Raw genomic sequence first — 16,979 nt, 5'->3', positions numbered from 1 at the left:
CCTTTTTTTCAGTCTTAAATCCAGTCTTACTCATCAACAAAACATTTTTGGTTTCTTTCTTTATTGATTGTAAGACCAGCTAATGACCCAAATTCCTTCCATTTCCTCATCAGATGTTCAACAACATTCAAGGGATCCTGTAATATCAAACCAAAATCATCAGCAAGAAAGGGCTGAAGGAGAAAGGGCTTATAGTTAAAGGGCTGAAATCAATTATCTTTTAAAAAACATCTTTTTTACCTTTAAGCTCTTAAAACTAGATTTTAAGATCTAGTTAAATACCTCTATTTTACACTTCCAAGACTAAGATAAAGAGCAAAGATAGCAATGGGCATTCTTGTCTAGTTCCTTTCTGTATATGACAAGTCCCTCCAAAGGACTGATGTTCGGCTACCGGAGCTGAGACTGAGGAGCTGGTAGGTGAGACCCGAATCAATAAATGGTCCAGACTTCCCTGGAACGGCCCGTTCCCCATCTCCCACTCTATCACCCCATGCCTGTCACCACCATAGTGATTTGGCCTGCCCCCATCTCCGCAATGGCAACCCCATCTCCATATCCAAGCCCCTCAGTTCCCAAGACCGGGGAGCCCCTACTTTCCTCACCAGTCATGCCCAGGAGCGGAAGAACCTCCCTGAGGCGCTTGAGCTTTACCAGCTCCCAGTGCCATCAAGGTACCTCCAACCCAGGCCTCCCACCAACACTGTCTCAATGGGCCCGAGCAGTCCAACAGTCCTGCTTCCATTCAGGTGAGAGCCATTCCAGACACCACCCTCCAGCCAAGCACAGCATCGCCCATCCATTCGCAAGTTGGTGGCTCTGGACCTCGCCCTCTCTCTGCCATCTGAACAGTGTTCCTCAACCTGAAGTTGTGTTCTGAAAGACTCCATGCCACTTTTCTATGTTGACAATTTTTTGAAAATCTCTTTCTTTGGTTTTCTGATCTCTAATCATAAATAAAGTTACATTGTAAGTCTTTATTATATAAAAAATTCTTCACTGGATCGATCCAGGGAATCTCCTGTCTCCAAAAACTTTGTAGAGATATTAGACATGCACACACACAAACATAAACATAGAGGCACAAACAGAAACACACAAAGACACACAAAGCTTTAATAACAGGGAATCGGCAGATTTCATTGGTCTTGAGCAATTTTGATCTCCTATGGGAACATTACAATTTTGTGCAAGATCTGGTAAGATTTTTGCACCTCTGCAGGAGATCAGAGATTTTAGAGTCCTTTCTCGGTGATGGAACCTTATGGGGTCTATCAGATGACCAGCATCTCCGACATGATTTTCCCCATAGTCATTGTTATAGAAAAATCATGTGTTGTCATGGCTTCACTTTCCATTCTTTCTGGCCAGAAAAGTGGTGGTCTCATTCTAGATGCAGCATGTTCTCCTAGGCAGCCTGGCAGGAAGATGGGCAAGGGGAACTGAGTGGAAAGTGGTCTGGCTGCTTTTGAACAGGGCTGATGAAAGAGCCATTGAAATGAAGGCTGATAAGAGGGAGAATGAACAGGCTTCCCACTTTGCTCACCAGGATGGACAAGAGCATTCCTCTCACTCTCTTTCTAGGATTTCTGAAAAGTTTTCATAAAGTACACATTCTGCTCCTTTTTCAGTCTCCCTTTTCTTTTGGAGGCCTAACAGCAGCTCCACCAAATTCAATCCTGTGTGCACTTAGAGATGTGGGTTTTTCACATGCCAGCTTCTCATTAAGACCATCATTTCATCAGAACAGATCTAAGCAGCTGGTTCTCTCTTGGCCTTCTGCCACACTCACACCCGCCCGTTCCTCTTTTCATCCTATAGACAGGACTTGCTTCCATTCAGAGGTTGATATCAACCAAACCCATCCAGCGTTTAGGAGGGAGGGGTCATTAAGAATTGCACAGCCTATCAATACACGGGCTTTTGCCTTTCCTTGGGAAGAGCTTCCTTCTATGTTTAAATGTCGGGAGGATTGTTTGATATGATCTGGGTCTCATTTATAGAGTGTAGTACCTTTCTGAAACATGGCGTTTTCATAATGCTGAACCTTCAGTTCAAGGGTTTGGCCTAATAGGCTAATGAAGGCCACAGGAGCTATTCCTGTCCCAGGAGTAGAAAACAATGTGACACATTAGCAAATTGGAGAAAGAGAACAAAGTGGAGAGCAATATTAGGGAAAGTCCATAGATTTCAGTTATTGGTCTTAGTATTCTCATTATTAGAAGGTACTCAGAGGTGGGGTTTACACAACACGTTTTCCAGAGTTATCAAGCTTGCTGGACTGGGAGTGCATCCAGAATCTTCAGCTGGTGAAGAACGCAACTGTCCAGGTTGTAAATTATCTCGGCTTCTTGGCACATGTAACACCACTGCTTTGGGGCGTGCATTGGCTGTCAGTGTGTTTCTGGGTGCAATTCAAGGTGCTGGTTGTCACCTTGAATGCCCTTCCTGGTTTGGTAGTGGGTCCCCTTAGGGACCATCTTTTCCCATTGTTCCTCCTCTCCAATCCGATCCAGCAGGATGGGCATACACCAGGTCCAATCAGCCATGGATTGTCGGTTGGTGGGGACCAAGAAATAGGCCTCTCCTGCCGTGGTGCCTCCCCTGTGGAACATCCTTCCTCCTGAGATTAGGACGGCCCCAACCCTCTTGGCTTTTTTGTAGTTCTTAAAGATGTGCCTTTGTGCCCGGTCCTGGTGACCCAAATGTGCAAAGGGCCCCGTTTCATGGTTGTGCTAACACCATGGATTATTAAGTTCTCTCGGCTGTATTTATATTTATATTTTATTTTTTTGTATCATTTTCATTGTGTGTTTTTATTATTAAAGCCACCCGGAGTCACTGGTCTGAGATGGGCGGCTATATAAATTGAAGAAATAAATTTAAAAATATTGAAACGAACGAACAAACTGGGGAAAACACGAATTGCAGATAACGTTCCAGAAGTGGCAGATTGATGGGTGACGTCACTCCCTTTCCCAGCAAGGTTTGCATCCACCTTAAAACGGGCCAACAAGGAACCTCCCCCCTCTTCCAAAGGCAACACATCCCCAAACGTCCAAACACAACTTGAGATGGCCACTGGGCACCAGCCTCACACAACCTCAAGGCTTTAGTGCAAAAGAAAGCACACTAAAAGTTATGTCAGATCTTGACCAGGCCAGGTCAAGAGTATGGCAGAGCCAAGGACCGGCTAGCTGCAGTCTGAGAGGCCAGCAGAAATGGCAGTGCCCAACCGGCTGGGGAACTGGATAAAGACAGTACTCCAATTCTGGGTCATCCTTCCTAGGGGGAAACAAAATAACTCAAGCCAACAAACATACCTAATACTCCTCCCTCCTCCTCCTATTTTCCCCACAACAGAAAACCTGTCAGGTTTTTGCGGGTAAGATATTGATTGGCCCAAGGTCACCCAGCTGGCTTTTGAACCTAAGGCGGGACTAGAACTCACCATCTCCTGGTTTCTAGCCCAGCACCTTAACCACTAGACCAAACTGGCTCTCTGAATTTACAGCCCAGAAATTAAGAACAAACTGTCTTGGAGATCCTATTTCGAGATGCAAGGTCTAGCTGTTTGGCATGCAGAAAGGTTGACCAAGCTAGTCCAGGAGAGCAATTTCTTCCCAAAAGGAAAAGTCTGATCCTTGCGCTCCCTCAACAGCTGGATGCCAATACCCCAGGAACTTGGCTGAAAGTGGGTCATGTGATTTGGGGTTCAGCATTATTAATCCGTAGAGAATTTTGTTTTGGCAGAATCAGTTCTCTGAATGCAGGATCACTTCTTTTCTACCCTTGGGCTGGATTGCTGCATTCGAAAAAATATCTGAGGTGAAAAAATCAGGGAAACAGTGCTTTCCTCACTTTCTCTTTCTTAGGTGTCAACAACATCTAACAATGTTTTGGGATGCCGACGATGATGGCTGCACCCAAGCAGAAATAAAGGAGGGAGCTGACCATATAAACAGAGATGTTGGGACACACACAGAGACACACAAACACACACAAACTAGCATTGCAATGCAAAGGGAATCAGCCTGAAAGGACCAATAGCTGCATCAAGGGGTCTTGCTCAGTCAGCTATCTTCAAGGAGCTTCCATATGAAAAGCCCATGGACATCCAAAGAGCTATGCCTTCTGTGCAAGGCAGATGGGAAAAATGCAACTTTAGTGAGTTTTTGGGTAGCTTCCTAGAGACCTTGGCCTGGCCTTGTTGTATGTAGGAGAGGCTGAGCAGGTAACTTTTGGATATGATGCCAAAGGAGGCCTGTAATCTCCTTTGTTGCTCTCGTGGCTTTATGACGTCATCCAGCCAGGCTGAACTGTCAGTTACTGACTGTTGACAGACTGAAAATGTCTTCCAGGATGTAAGTTGGACTTCAGAAGGGCTCCTGGGACCTCTCCCAATTTGTAGGCAAATTCTGAATGGGTGGGATATTCCAGGGGTGAAAACAGAAATTTGTTCTCCTCTTAGGAATGGGAAACGGGAGCCAAATGTGCTCCAGATCACTTCTGTCCTTCATTCCCTATTGGTGTTCAAAGCCTGGCTTGACCCTTTTCCAGCTGATTCAGATCACATAGCATCTTGAACCCCTAACTTAAGGAAAGATTCTTACATCGGTTAAACCCATCTGGCCATGGAACACACCACGTCACTCCAAACCAAACAAGGTTACCACTCATCCATTCCAACCAGAAGCACGGGTTTTCCACATTGTGTGATCTCCACCAAAGGGATAGGGAATATGGAACATGGGCTTAAGTCCATTCCTAATCTTAGCAACCTTCCTCTCTCTTCTAGGGGATTCCTCAACTGGTTTTCATGTTTTGGAAAAAGGAAAACAAGGCTAGGACAGCAAGCGGTCCAGCAGTTGATGCTGCAGGTTCTCCAGAAGGAGTGGCAGGCCAACTGGAGGACACTGCCAAGCCTCCTCAGGAAAAAAACAAGACCCTCTGTTAAAGATCTAGAGTTCCGAAAAGAGGAGCGGCTTGCTGAGTGGATGCTGGGTGTTGGGATGGGACCTTGAGAGGGAAAGGGAGGCAGTTCTTTCAAGAGTGGTCTCCTCCATAGAAGCAGATAGAGGAGCCGCTTCTGCTTCTTTCCTCCTTCAAGGTTGCCCACAGGGACAGGGCAGAGGCCAAAATCTTCCTGCTCCACCAAGAACCTGTCCTCCTGGAGCCCGCGAGCGCAGACTTGCTTCCCACATGTTCTGCTGCTTCCATGGGACTCTTCTGGGCACCTTCAGGATGGTTCAGTGGCCCTCATTGACCTTTTGGCCAATGTGGAGGGGAAAGATAGAGAGTGGGATCTGCCTAAGGCCTTTGTGAGACTTCTCTCGTGGCCAGGACACTGAGCCACTGGTGTGACCCAAAAAAGGCTTTTAGTGGATGGGATCAGGTTTCGATGAGAAGGACGCTGCAAAGACTGGGTTGATATGGCAGGTTTTCTTCATCTGAAGCAGAGGTAAAAATTTGCCTGGGGATCACAGCCCCCGTCTCGCCTTCCCCCGATTTCACCACAGAGGACCGCCGAGGGAAAAGGAAGGCCCTCTTTACCAAAAGGGATGCTGAGCAAGCCTGGAAGGCCCAACGGGAGGCTGCCAGCATTAGGTCTGACCAGCGGACCAGCCGACACTTCTGGCAAGAGGTCCATGAAAGGAAGAGCAAGGGAGCCCAAAACATAGGTGCCCCTTGGACACAGAAGTTCCCCTGTCTGGGCTGTGCTCCCAGCTTTGAAACCCAGAAACTTTTGCATAATCTCCATCTGGTACAAATGATTCCTCAGGACAGAGAGAGCCTCCAAAGGGTTTCCTGCTTCCCTTATCCAAGGGAGACCATTGGGGACCTGGCAGAAAGATGCCCCAGAGCCGCCCTGCCTGACCGCCTGACTCTCTTCCATTGTAGCAGGAGAAGATCATCATCCAGTGCCTGACCCACATCACTGCTCTCTTCCAGATGAAGCAGAGCAGGGAACTGAGAGTCCCAGGGAACTGAGAGTCCCAGTTCCCCGGAATAAGAATCTTTATAGCCTTGCAGTCCTGGTAAGTGGGAGGCAGGCAAGGACGGAGCTGAAAGCTGGTCGAAAGCAAAGGAGGATGGAGCGAAATGAGGGGAAGAGGAAGAGGGAATAATCTACAACTGGTTTTCAGAAGGGTCAGCAGAAGCTCACCCTAACTGAAAGTCTCTCAGGGAAAGAGAAGGCAGCTTCCAAAAACAAGCCCACGCAAAGGGCCCCTCACCTGCGGGTCATTCTCCTTTGGACTGTAGGACAAGCTGTAGTTGAAGAACACGTTAAAAGGGGCTGGACAAAGAGGAAGACATGGGCTGGCGCATCCTAGTTGACTTTGGGTTCTCTGCTTCTCTCCACTCTTGTTTCCCACCACACTCTGCTGGAGGACAACGATTTGAGCAGCTTCGCAGCTGGACTAGCTGCACTTCTGGCAGTCTATGAGATCAGGTCAATCTCTGGTTTGTTTTGTAGCATGTAAGGACAATCTGTTTGCAGGAAGGGGAAGAATAGAAAAGAAACAAGAAAGGAAACGACAGCTTCATCTGGTACACCTGTTGTGCCCCCAACCTTGGTCAGGAGGCCTTTCAGAGAGTCTCACATGCCCTGGTCCCTTTGCAGTTGATTACTGCAATACACTCCACAGAGGGCTGCCCTTGACAACCACCCAGAAGGTTGAGTTGATCCATTGCCCTTTTGGGCACCTTCAGCTGGGACACCCAAGGGTAGCCTGCCTGCCCACACCTCCTAGCGGTTTCCCACCTTTTCCAATTTTCTTGGGGACAATGACACCGAAGGCTTTTGAGTAAGTTGGGCACTGATGTCTCTTCCTTCTTTTGTCTCTACAGCAAGGTCCCACCAGCCATGGACCCACCAGTGGAATCAATGCTCCTGGACATTTTTGTCTTCCTCTGGATGGGCTCCAAGAGGATAAGAGATGAGGATGCTCCTGATGTACCACTGTCACAAACCTTTCAAGGGACATGCTATCAGGTATTGACATGGCTGGGAAGGCATTCTGGAAAAGTCCATGTCTTCCCCGGTCTTTCCTTCCAGGTGGAGAAATAAATTGTTGGAAGAGGCCTGGGGCCTGATGCTCAGAGCTCTCCTTCGGCAGGCTCCCTGAGTCACTGAATCCAGTAGTGTCCTGTTCTTAGAACCAAGATTTTTCCAGAAGGCTCCGTCTGGCCTCGCCCAGTGTTCTGGTGCCAACTTAGTACAAGCCCTGTTCCATTTCTTCATTATCCATTCCCATTTCCAGTAGCGCCTTCTGCTCCAGCTTCCCTCAGCCTTCCAGCCTCTGTTAGAGAATCCTGTTCTTCCAACTTGCTGCTGTCTCCTCCTGCAACCTTACCAGTTTCCCTGCTGCTGCCCAGTTTGTCTTGATTGAAACCAGTTCCTTCTCAATTCTAAGGACTTAATTGTTGGGTGATCTCCACACCAGGTCACCCCAAACCAAACCAAGGTTACAATTCATCCGTTCCAACCAGGATGAGTTTTCCACATTGGGTGATCTCCAGCAAAGGGATAGGGATTATGGGACATGGGCTCTAGTCCATTCCTAACCTCAGCTTCCTTCCTCTCTCTCCTAGGGGATTCCTCAACTGGTTTTCATGTTTTGGAAAAAGGAAAAGAAAGGCTAGGACAGCAAGGGGTCCAGCAGTTGATGCTGCAGGTTCTCCAGAAGGAGTGGCAGGCCAACTGGAGGACACTGCCAAGCCTCCTCAGGAAAAAACAAGACCTTCTGTTAAAGATCTAGAGCTCCGAAAAGAGGAGCGGCTTGGTGAGTGTATGCTGGTGTTGGGATGGGACCATGAGAGGAAAAGGGAGGCAGTTCTTTCAGTAGTGGACTCCTCCATAGAAGCAGATAGAGGAGCCACTTCTGCTTCTTTCCTCCTTCAAGGTTGCCCACAGGGACAGGGCAGAGGCCAAACTCTTCCTGCTCCACCAAGAACCTGTCCTCCTGGAGCCCCCGAGCCCACACTGGCTTCCCCCCTGTTCTGCTGCTTCCATGGGACTCTTCTGGGCACCTTCAGGATGGCTCAGTGGCCCTCATTGACCTTTTGGCCAACGGGGAGGGGAAAGATAGAGAGTGGGATCTGCCTAAGGCCTTTGTGAGACTTCTCTCGTGGCCAGGACACTGAGCCACTGGTGTGACCCAATAACAGCTTTTATTGGATGGGATCAGATTTCGATGGGAAGGACGCTGCAAAGACTGGGTTGATATGGCAAGTATTCTTCATCTGAAGCAGACCTAAACATTTGCCTGGGGATCACAGCCCCCATCTCTCCTTTCCCCAACATCCCCACATTGGACCGCCAAGGTAAAAGGAAGGCCCTCTTCACAAAAAGGGACCACGAACAAGCCTGTAAGGCCCAATGCGAGGCTGCCAGTGTGAGGGCAGACTGATGGACCAGCCAAAATCTCTGGCAAGAGGTCCATGAAAGGAAGAGCAAGGCAGCCCAAAACGGAGGTACCCCTTGCACACAAAAGTTCCCCTGGCTGGGCTTCGGTCCCATGTTGGAAGCCCAGGTTCCTTTGCCCAATCTCCATGTGGTGCACATGATTCTTCAGGACAGAGAGAGCCTCCAAAGGGTTTCCTGCTTCCCTTCTGAAAGGGGGGCCATTGGGGACCTGGCGGCAAGACGCCCCAGAGCCACCCTGCCTGACCGCCTGACTCTCTTCCCTTGCAGCAGGAGAAGAGCATCATCCAGTGCATGAGCTGTTGGCAGAATGCTGGGAAAGCCTTTAGCCCAGGAGAGATCAGAAAGGTCACACACCAGGCATTTATATAAAAATAATTTATTTACAAAATCAAAACAAAAGCAAAACAATTTAAAGGACTTAGCTCTCAGTGAGAGCAAGCCTGGCTTGCTACATATCGGCAGAGAGAAAAAAAGAGGAAGTAAGAAACAAGTCCAGGGAGGATCCTCCCCCCAGGCGATTTGCATCAAGCAGGTGAAAGGAGTCAATCAAATACAACCTCTTCACCTGGCCAAAATGATTAGGTACAATAGCAGTCTTAATCGTTAGTAGGAAAACCTCAACACTCCCCTTTTTACACTATAGATTAAGATGCAAACCAATCTTCTCTGACAACTTTATATGTCTTTCCATTCACATTACTTTACCATTATCTCCCCTTTGGTTTAACAGAATGCTACCATTCTTCTTCCTGTGTTTTTCCAAACCTAGGTTGTTAGAATTCCAAGGCTTTTTAATGTGAAATGGCTTTTCATGCAGGCTTCAAAATCAAGCCTTTGTTTTTGTCGATGTGAAGAGCAGCAAATCATCAACATAAATGCACAGATACATACAGCCTTGTTTGTCCTTCATATATACACAGGGATCTGCTTTTCCTTTTTCAAAACCAAAATTCTGCAGTTTTTCATCTACTTTTTGGTTCCAGGATCTAGCAGCTTTTGTTAACCCATAGATTGACTTCTGCAGTTCACAGACTAGATTCTCCCCTTTTTCATAGCCGGGGGGTTGCTGCATGTATAATCTGTGGTCTAAATCACCATAGAGAAATGCAGTTTGAATGTCATAGTGGTTAACTGACATTCCTTTTAGTGCAGCAACTTTTAACAGTAATCTAATTGATTCACCTTTAGTAACTGGTGCAAAAGTCTTGTCAAAGTCTAAATCTTTCCTTTGAGTGCACCCTTTTGCAACCAACCTTGCTTTATATTTTTGGATTTTGCCATCAGCATCCCTTTTCAGTTTGAAAACCCACCTACAACCCAGACAGCGTTCATTGGGAGGTAGATTTACCAGTTTCCATGTTTTATTTTCTTTCAAGGATGCTAATTCCTGTTGCATGGCAGAATGCCAATTTTGTGCAATCTCAGGTGGTAAAGCATTCACTTGTTCTAAAGACTCAGGTTCTGTGAATATGTGAAAAGCCTTTACTGTTTCAGCCTGAAAACGTGATGGAGGAACGCCTTTATTACTCCTCTGAGATCTGCGAGGTAATACAGGGCTTAAATTTTGACTCCTATCACTTTCCTGAGAAGCATCTGTCTCATCAGACAGATCTTCAGTTTGCTTTTCTGGTTTAATGTCCTCATCAGGCAAAAGATCACCATCAGCAAGTCCTTGCTGTTCTCTTGTGGTGGTCAGTTCAACTGAAGAGCTAGAATTTAATCTCCCCCAGTTTTGTTCAGCAAAAGAAGCGCTTTTGCTAATTATTAATTTCTCTCCCATTATGAACCTGTAGCTCCTCTGGCTTTGTTCATAGCCAACAAAGATGGCTTTCTTTGTTGTGGGGCCTCCTTTCCTTCTCTGCTGTTTTGGAATGTGAACCCATGCAGTGCTACCAAACACTCTAAGATGGCTTACCTTTGGTTTCACACCATAAAACAAATTGAATGGAGTGTCCTGAATCATAGAGTTATACAACCTGTTCTGAACATAAGTGGCAGTCGATATTGCCTCTCCCCAGAACTTAAAACATAATTGTGAATCTTTTAATATGCATTCCATCGCATTTTGCAAGGTTCTGCCCTTTCTTTCAGCAACACCATTTTGCTGAGGGGTGTACGGGCTAGAAAGAATTTGTTCTATCCCCTTTTCCACTAGGAACCTTCTGAATTTGTGAGAAAGGTATTCTCCTCCTCTATCACATTGGAGTGCAGATACAGGCCTAGGGAATTTTCCATTTGCGCATGTCACAAAACTTTTAAATTTCTCAAATGCCTCATCTTTATGTTTTAAGATGTAGATAAATGTGTATCTTGAGAAATCATCAATGATGGTCATTGCATACCTTGCTTGTCCAAGACTTGGAGCAAAAGGACCAATAATGTCAGAGTGTACAATTTCCAAAGGTCTAGTTGTAACTCTATCACTGTGCTTACTCACAGGAGCTTTTAGTGTTTTGCATTCTTTGCAAACTACACAGTCTAAGTATTTATCACAGGGTTTTATCTTTAGGTCAGCACACAGCTGTGGCATTTGTGCTATATACTTGAAATTAGCATGACCAAATCTCCTGCATCAGGTGTACACATTGGTCATGATATGGAGTGTTGCCAACTGCAGCCTTGCAGCTTGGCTTCCTTGCATTTTGCACAATTAAAAGGAGTCTTTTAATATACCAGTAGCACACAATTTCCCATTTTTACGTATCTCACAACCATTTTTCTTAAATGTCATGATATACCCTGTTGCAGCCAATTGTGCCACAGATAAAAGGTTTGATTGTAAATTTGGCACATACAACACACCTTTTACAGTTTCTCCTAAGCAGGATAAATACAAGTCACCTTGTCTCATAATTTTGGTCACAGACCCATCAGCCAAAGATACACTTTGTCTGTCAGTTTTAGACAGTGACACAAAAGAGCTTTTACAATTACATAAATGACAATTGGCCCCAGAATCTAACACCCATACATCAGAATTACCCTTCTCAGCAACCTGTGCAATCTGGGTTGTCTGAAGAGCCTTCTTCTGTGTTGCCCTTGTGTTTTTCTTCTCTGTCTTTCTACTCTTGGGTCTCATGGCACAGTCTCTTTGCAAATGTCCAGCTGAACCACAAGTGAAACATCGCTGGCTGGCTAGCGCTGTGGCCTCAGGTTCCTTTACCTTCTTTTCCCTCATTTTCTGGTCTTGCAGCTTTCCAGAAGAGATGGGGGGGGGTCTTTCCTCTCTCTTCTCCCATTCAGCGAGTAAGCGCTGTGTAACATACGATGGGGTGAGGTCTGTTTCAGGCATAGCCTCCAGGCTACACATCAGTGTGTCCCACGTTGCATTCAGTGAGAACAGGAGGATATATGATTTTGGGAGAGGTGTCAATTCCATCCCTCTCTCCTGCAACTCAACAAACAGCTGCTGAATATAATGCAGGTGCTCAGGAAGGCTATCTCCTTCTGCAAGGTAGGCTCTGTACAGCTTTTTCGTCAGAGTAACTTTACTCCCTGCTGTTGCCTTTACATGTAAGTCTCTCAAAGCGTCCCAAAGTTGCTTTGCAGACTGCATGCCTCGCACGTGGACTAGCTGATTGTCCTCAGCTCCCAAGATAATGGTGGCTCTAGCCCACTCATCCTGTCTCAGCCATTCAGCACTGGGATTTTGGGGGGTTTGCTCACCAATTTGCAGCCAAAGATTCTCTCTGCGAAGATACATCTCCATCTTCAGGGCCCAATTCAAATAGTTGGTCTCTGATAGGCACTCCAGAGGCATCGCTGAGGGCTGGGAGGTAGCCATGGCTTCTTCCTGCTTTTGCAAGTCACCTCAGCTAGCTTCTTTGTCCTGTAGAGCAGCAGTTGCTGGAAAATCTCCAGGCGGCTCCAAAGAAAATCTTCACAGGTCTTTGCTACCTGCCTTTAAATTGTGCATGAGGTGTGGAGCTGATCTCTCTTTTCTCTCTGGGTTTTACTGGGCTGCTCACTGGGGACATAACCTGTTGGCAGAATGCTGGGAAAGCCTTTAGCCCAGGAGAGATCAGAAAAGTCACACACCAGGCATTTCTATAAAAATAATTTATTTACAAAAAGCAAAACAAAAGCAAAACATTTAAAGGATTTAGCTCTCATTGAGAGCAAGCCTGGCTTGCTACATATCAGCAGAGAGAAAAAAAGAGGAAGTAAGAAACAAGTCCGGGCAGGATCCTCCCCCCAGGCGATTTGCATCAAGCAGGTGAAAGGAGTCAATCAAATACAACCTCTTCACCTGGCCAAAATGATTAGGTACAATAGCAGTCTTAATCGTTAGTAGGAAAACCTCAACATGAGCTCCATCGCTCCTCTGTTCTAGCTGAAGCAGACAGGGGAACTGAGAGTCCTGGTTCCCCAGAATAAGAACCTTTACGGTCTCGCTCTCCTGTTTAGTAAGTCGGAGGGAGGGATGTAGAAATGGGTGGCAAGCAAAGGAGAATGGAGAGAAATGAAGGGACGAGGGAGAGGGAAAAATCTACCCTAGTTTTCAGAAGGGTCAGCAGAAGCTCACCCTAACTGAAAGTCTGTCAGAGAAAGAGAAGGCAGTTTCCAAAAACAGGCCCATGCAAAGGGCCCCTCAGCTGCGGGTCACTCTCCTATGAACTGAAGGACAAGCTTTAGCAGAAGGGCAGGTCAAAAGGAAGGCCTGACTTGGAGTAGTGTGGTTGACTGGGTTCTCTGCTTCTCTCCTCTCATTTCCCACCAGGCTGTGCTGGAGGACAACGATTTGAGCAGCTTCGCAGCTGGACTAGCTGCCCTTCTGGCAGTCTATGAGATCAGGTCAATCTCTGGTTTGTTTTGTAGCATATAAGGACAATCTTTTTGCAGGAAGTGGAAGAATAGAAAAGAAACAAGCAAGGAAAGGACAACTTCATCTGGTACACCAGTTGTGCCCCGCCTAGGTCAGGAGGCCTTTCAGAGAGTCTCTCAGGCCCTGGTCCCATTGCACCTGGATTACTGCAACACACTCCACAGAGGGCTGCCCTTCACAAACACCCATAAGCTTGTGTTGGTCCATTGTCCTTTTGGGCACTTTCAGCTGGGCCACCCAATGAAAGAAATGTTTTCCTTGTCAAGTGGGGAGAGAAGAGGGTAGCTTGACCTGCCCAAACCTCCTAGTGGCTTCCCACCTTCTCCTATTTTCTTGGGAATAATGACACCAAAAGCTTTTGACTAACACGAGAGTGGATGTCTCTTCCTTCTTTTGTCTCTACAGCAAGGTCCCACCAGCCATGCACCCACCAGTGGAATTCATTCTACTGGACATCTTTGTCTTCCTCTGGATGTGTTCCAAGAAGATCCGGGATGATTATGCTCCTGAGGTACCACTGTCACCAACCTTTCAAGGGACTTGCTTTCGGATGTTCACATGGCTGGGAAGACATTCCGGAAAAGTGCACATCACCACCTCTCTTTCCTTTCAGGTAGAGACAAAATTGGTGGAGGAGGCCTTGGGCGTGACGCTCAGGCTCCTACCACAAAGCTCTTCATTTTCACTTTGAAGGTAAGGGCATTAAAGAAACCCTTGGCCAGTGCAGGCATTCCCAGCATCCAGGGTGAAAACTTCTGTTCAATGTCCGACTCTGAACAACAGCTGGAGGATTGTTCTTGAAAACAGGTGTCCACTATCACAAGAACATTGGCTTGTCACAAGAGCTGTTTTTCTTCATGCAAGAATCTGTTTGTGCCCAAGTACCTTCATAGGTAATATGCCAAGACCCGAATTGCAAATGAGAAAAAGAAGTGTTTAGAGTGGCCTTGAGTTCTTTTCTGGGAAATGCCATCCCAAAGCATCCCACTTCTCCACTGACGTGGATTTGAATCCTGCTTCTGCTGCCACCGAGGATCTTCTCCTTGCCGGACCCAGCAACCTCAGTCTCAGATCCCGCTTTGGTCCTCTTCATGTACCTTGTGCATGTTCCAGGCATGCTTCCAGTCATGTTTCAATTTTCCAGCTGTGTCCAGACTCTCCAGTGCAGTCTCATCATGCTTAAAGTCCTCAGACTTTCCTTGAGTCTGCAGTTCAGTCCTGCCACCCTTCCAGCTTCTAGCCTAGTCCAATGTCTCAATTACAACATCGTTGTGCCATCGACCTCCAGCCTTGCTCTAAGTTCCTAGTCCAGAGTATTCAGCCTTGTCCAGAGCCTTAAGTAGAGTCCAGCTGTACTCCATGTTCTCAGCCTTGCTCCAAGTTCCTAGTCCAGAGTATTCAGCCTAGTCCAGTCCCTCCAGTTGAGTCTAGCCTTGTTTTGAGTTCTCAGCCTTTTCTGAATCTCCAGTTCCAACTATCCACTCCAGCCTGAGTCACCCTATCTAGTACAGTCCTTTCGTTAGAACCAAGATTGATCCAGAAGGCTCCGTCTGGCTTCGCCCAGCGTTCTGGTGCCCACGTAGTACAGGTGATGTTCCAGTTTCTCATCCTTCAATCCCACCTCCAGTAGCACCTTCTACTCCAGCTTCCTTCAGCCTTCCAGCCTCTGTTAGAGAATCCTGCTCTGCCACCTTGCTGCTGTCTCCTCCTGCAACCTTGCCAGATTCCTTGCTGCTGCCCAGTTGGTCTTGATCGAAACCCATTCCTTCTTGTTTCTAAGGACTTAATTCTTGGAAGAGGTTATTTCATAAACAGTATTTTGATATTAAATCTGCCTGGCCACCTCTAAGTCTGATCAGGACAATGTGAAACCCGAACAGTTCCTTTTGGGTCTGATGGGTGAACAATTTGAGAAAGAAGTTGAGACTTTGCTCTTCTACGTGATAAGAGCAGCCACACTTTTCCATGCAGAAAGGTGGAAAGATGCACAAAGTCCCCCAAGGTAAGAGAGCTTTGGGAAATTAAGGGGGGCCATTGGGGACCTGGTGGCAAGATGCCCCACAGCCACCCTCCCTGACCGCCTTACTGCCTGACTCTCTTCCGTTGCAGCAGGAGAAGAACAACATCCAGTGTTGAGTTCCATCACTGTTCTCTTCCAGATGAGGCAGAGCAGGGAACTGAGAGTCCCAGTTCTCTGGAATAAGAACCTTTATAGCCTTGCAGTCCTGGTAAGTGGGAGGCAGGCAAGGAGGGAGGTGAAACCTCCTTCAAAAGCAAAGGAGGTTGGAGAGAAATGAGGGGAAGAGGGAGAGGAAATAATCTAGCCCTGGTTTTCAGAAGGGTCAGCTGAAGCTCATCCTAACTTAAAGTCTGTCAGAGAAAGAGAAGTTAGTTTCCAAAAACAGGCCCAAGCAAACGGTCCCTCAGCTGCGGGTCATTCTCCTATGAACAGAAGGACAAGCTTTAGCAGAAGGGCAGGTCAAAAGGAAGGCCTGCTTGGAGTCAGTCTAGTCCTTTCCTCAACTTCCTTCCTCTCTGTTCTAGGGGATTCCTCAACTGGTTTTCGTGTTTCGGGAAAAGAAAAAGAAAGGCTAGGACGGCAAGCGGTCCAGCAGCTGATGCTGCAGGTTCTCCAGAAGGAGCAGCAGGCCAACCGGAGGACACTGCCAAGCCTCCTCAGAAACAAACATTTGTTGTTGATCTAAAGCTGCGGAAAGAGGAGCGGCTTGGTGAGTGGACGCTGGGCGTTGGGGTGGGAGCTTGAGAGGGAAAGGAGAGGGTTCAAGATGGTGCAGTGGCCCTCCTTGACATCCTCGCAAATGGGGAGGGGGAATATAGAGAGTGGGAAGGCCTCCGTGAGTCTTCTCTCCTGGCCAGGAGGCTGAGCCAGCTCTGTGAACCAGAAAAGGTTTTGAGTGAATGGAATCGGGTCTCGATGGGAAGGAGGCTGCCATGACAGGGCTGGTTTGGCGGGTTTTCTTCATCTGAAGCAGACCTAAAAATTTGTCTGAGGATCACAGCCCCGGCCTCTCCTTTGCCCAATTTCCCCACAGAGGATCGCCGAGGGAAAAGGAAGGCCCTCTTCACAAAAAGGGACCACAAAGAAACCTGTAAGGCCCAACGCGAGGCTGCCAGTGTGAGGGCAGACCGGTGGACCAGCCAAAATCTCTGGCAAGAGGTCCGTGAAAGGAAGAGCAAGGCAGCCCAAAACGTAGGTGCCCCTTGGACACAGAAGGTCCCCTGGCTGGGCTTTGCTCCCATGTTGGAATCCCAGATTCTTTTGCCCAATCTCTGTGTGGTGCACATGATTCTTCAGGACAGAGAGAGCTGTTAGCAGGTTATTAGGAAAGCCTTTGGCCCAGGAGAGATTAGAAAAGTCACACACCAGGCATTTCTATAAAAATAATTTTATTTACAGAAAACAAACGTATTTAAAGGCTGTTTGCTGAGTGGAGAGATCTCTGCAAGCCTACTCAGCCTACTCCATATTCTCTGCAAGCCTACTCAGATGGGAAACTGAAACGAAAACAAGTTCAGGCAAGTTGTTCCTCCCTTAGGCAATGCAACCATTAACACGTGAAAAGGGGACAAAACAATTCAATCTCTTCACCAGGCCAAAATGATTAGTTACCATAGTAATCTTAATCTGTAGTAGAAAAACATGTTAGCAGTGTGTGTGTATAACAATAATAATAATATTAGTATTAAATTAATTTCTCAGAT

The sequence above is a fragment of the Candoia aspera genome, chromosome 7 (genome assembly GCF_035149785.1).
Source record: "Candoia aspera isolate rCanAsp1 chromosome 7, rCanAsp1.hap2, whole genome shotgun sequence".
Lineage (NCBI taxonomy): Eukaryota > Metazoa > Chordata > Lepidosauria > Squamata > Boidae > Candoia > Candoia aspera.
This window is presented reverse-complemented; position numbering follows the sequence as displayed.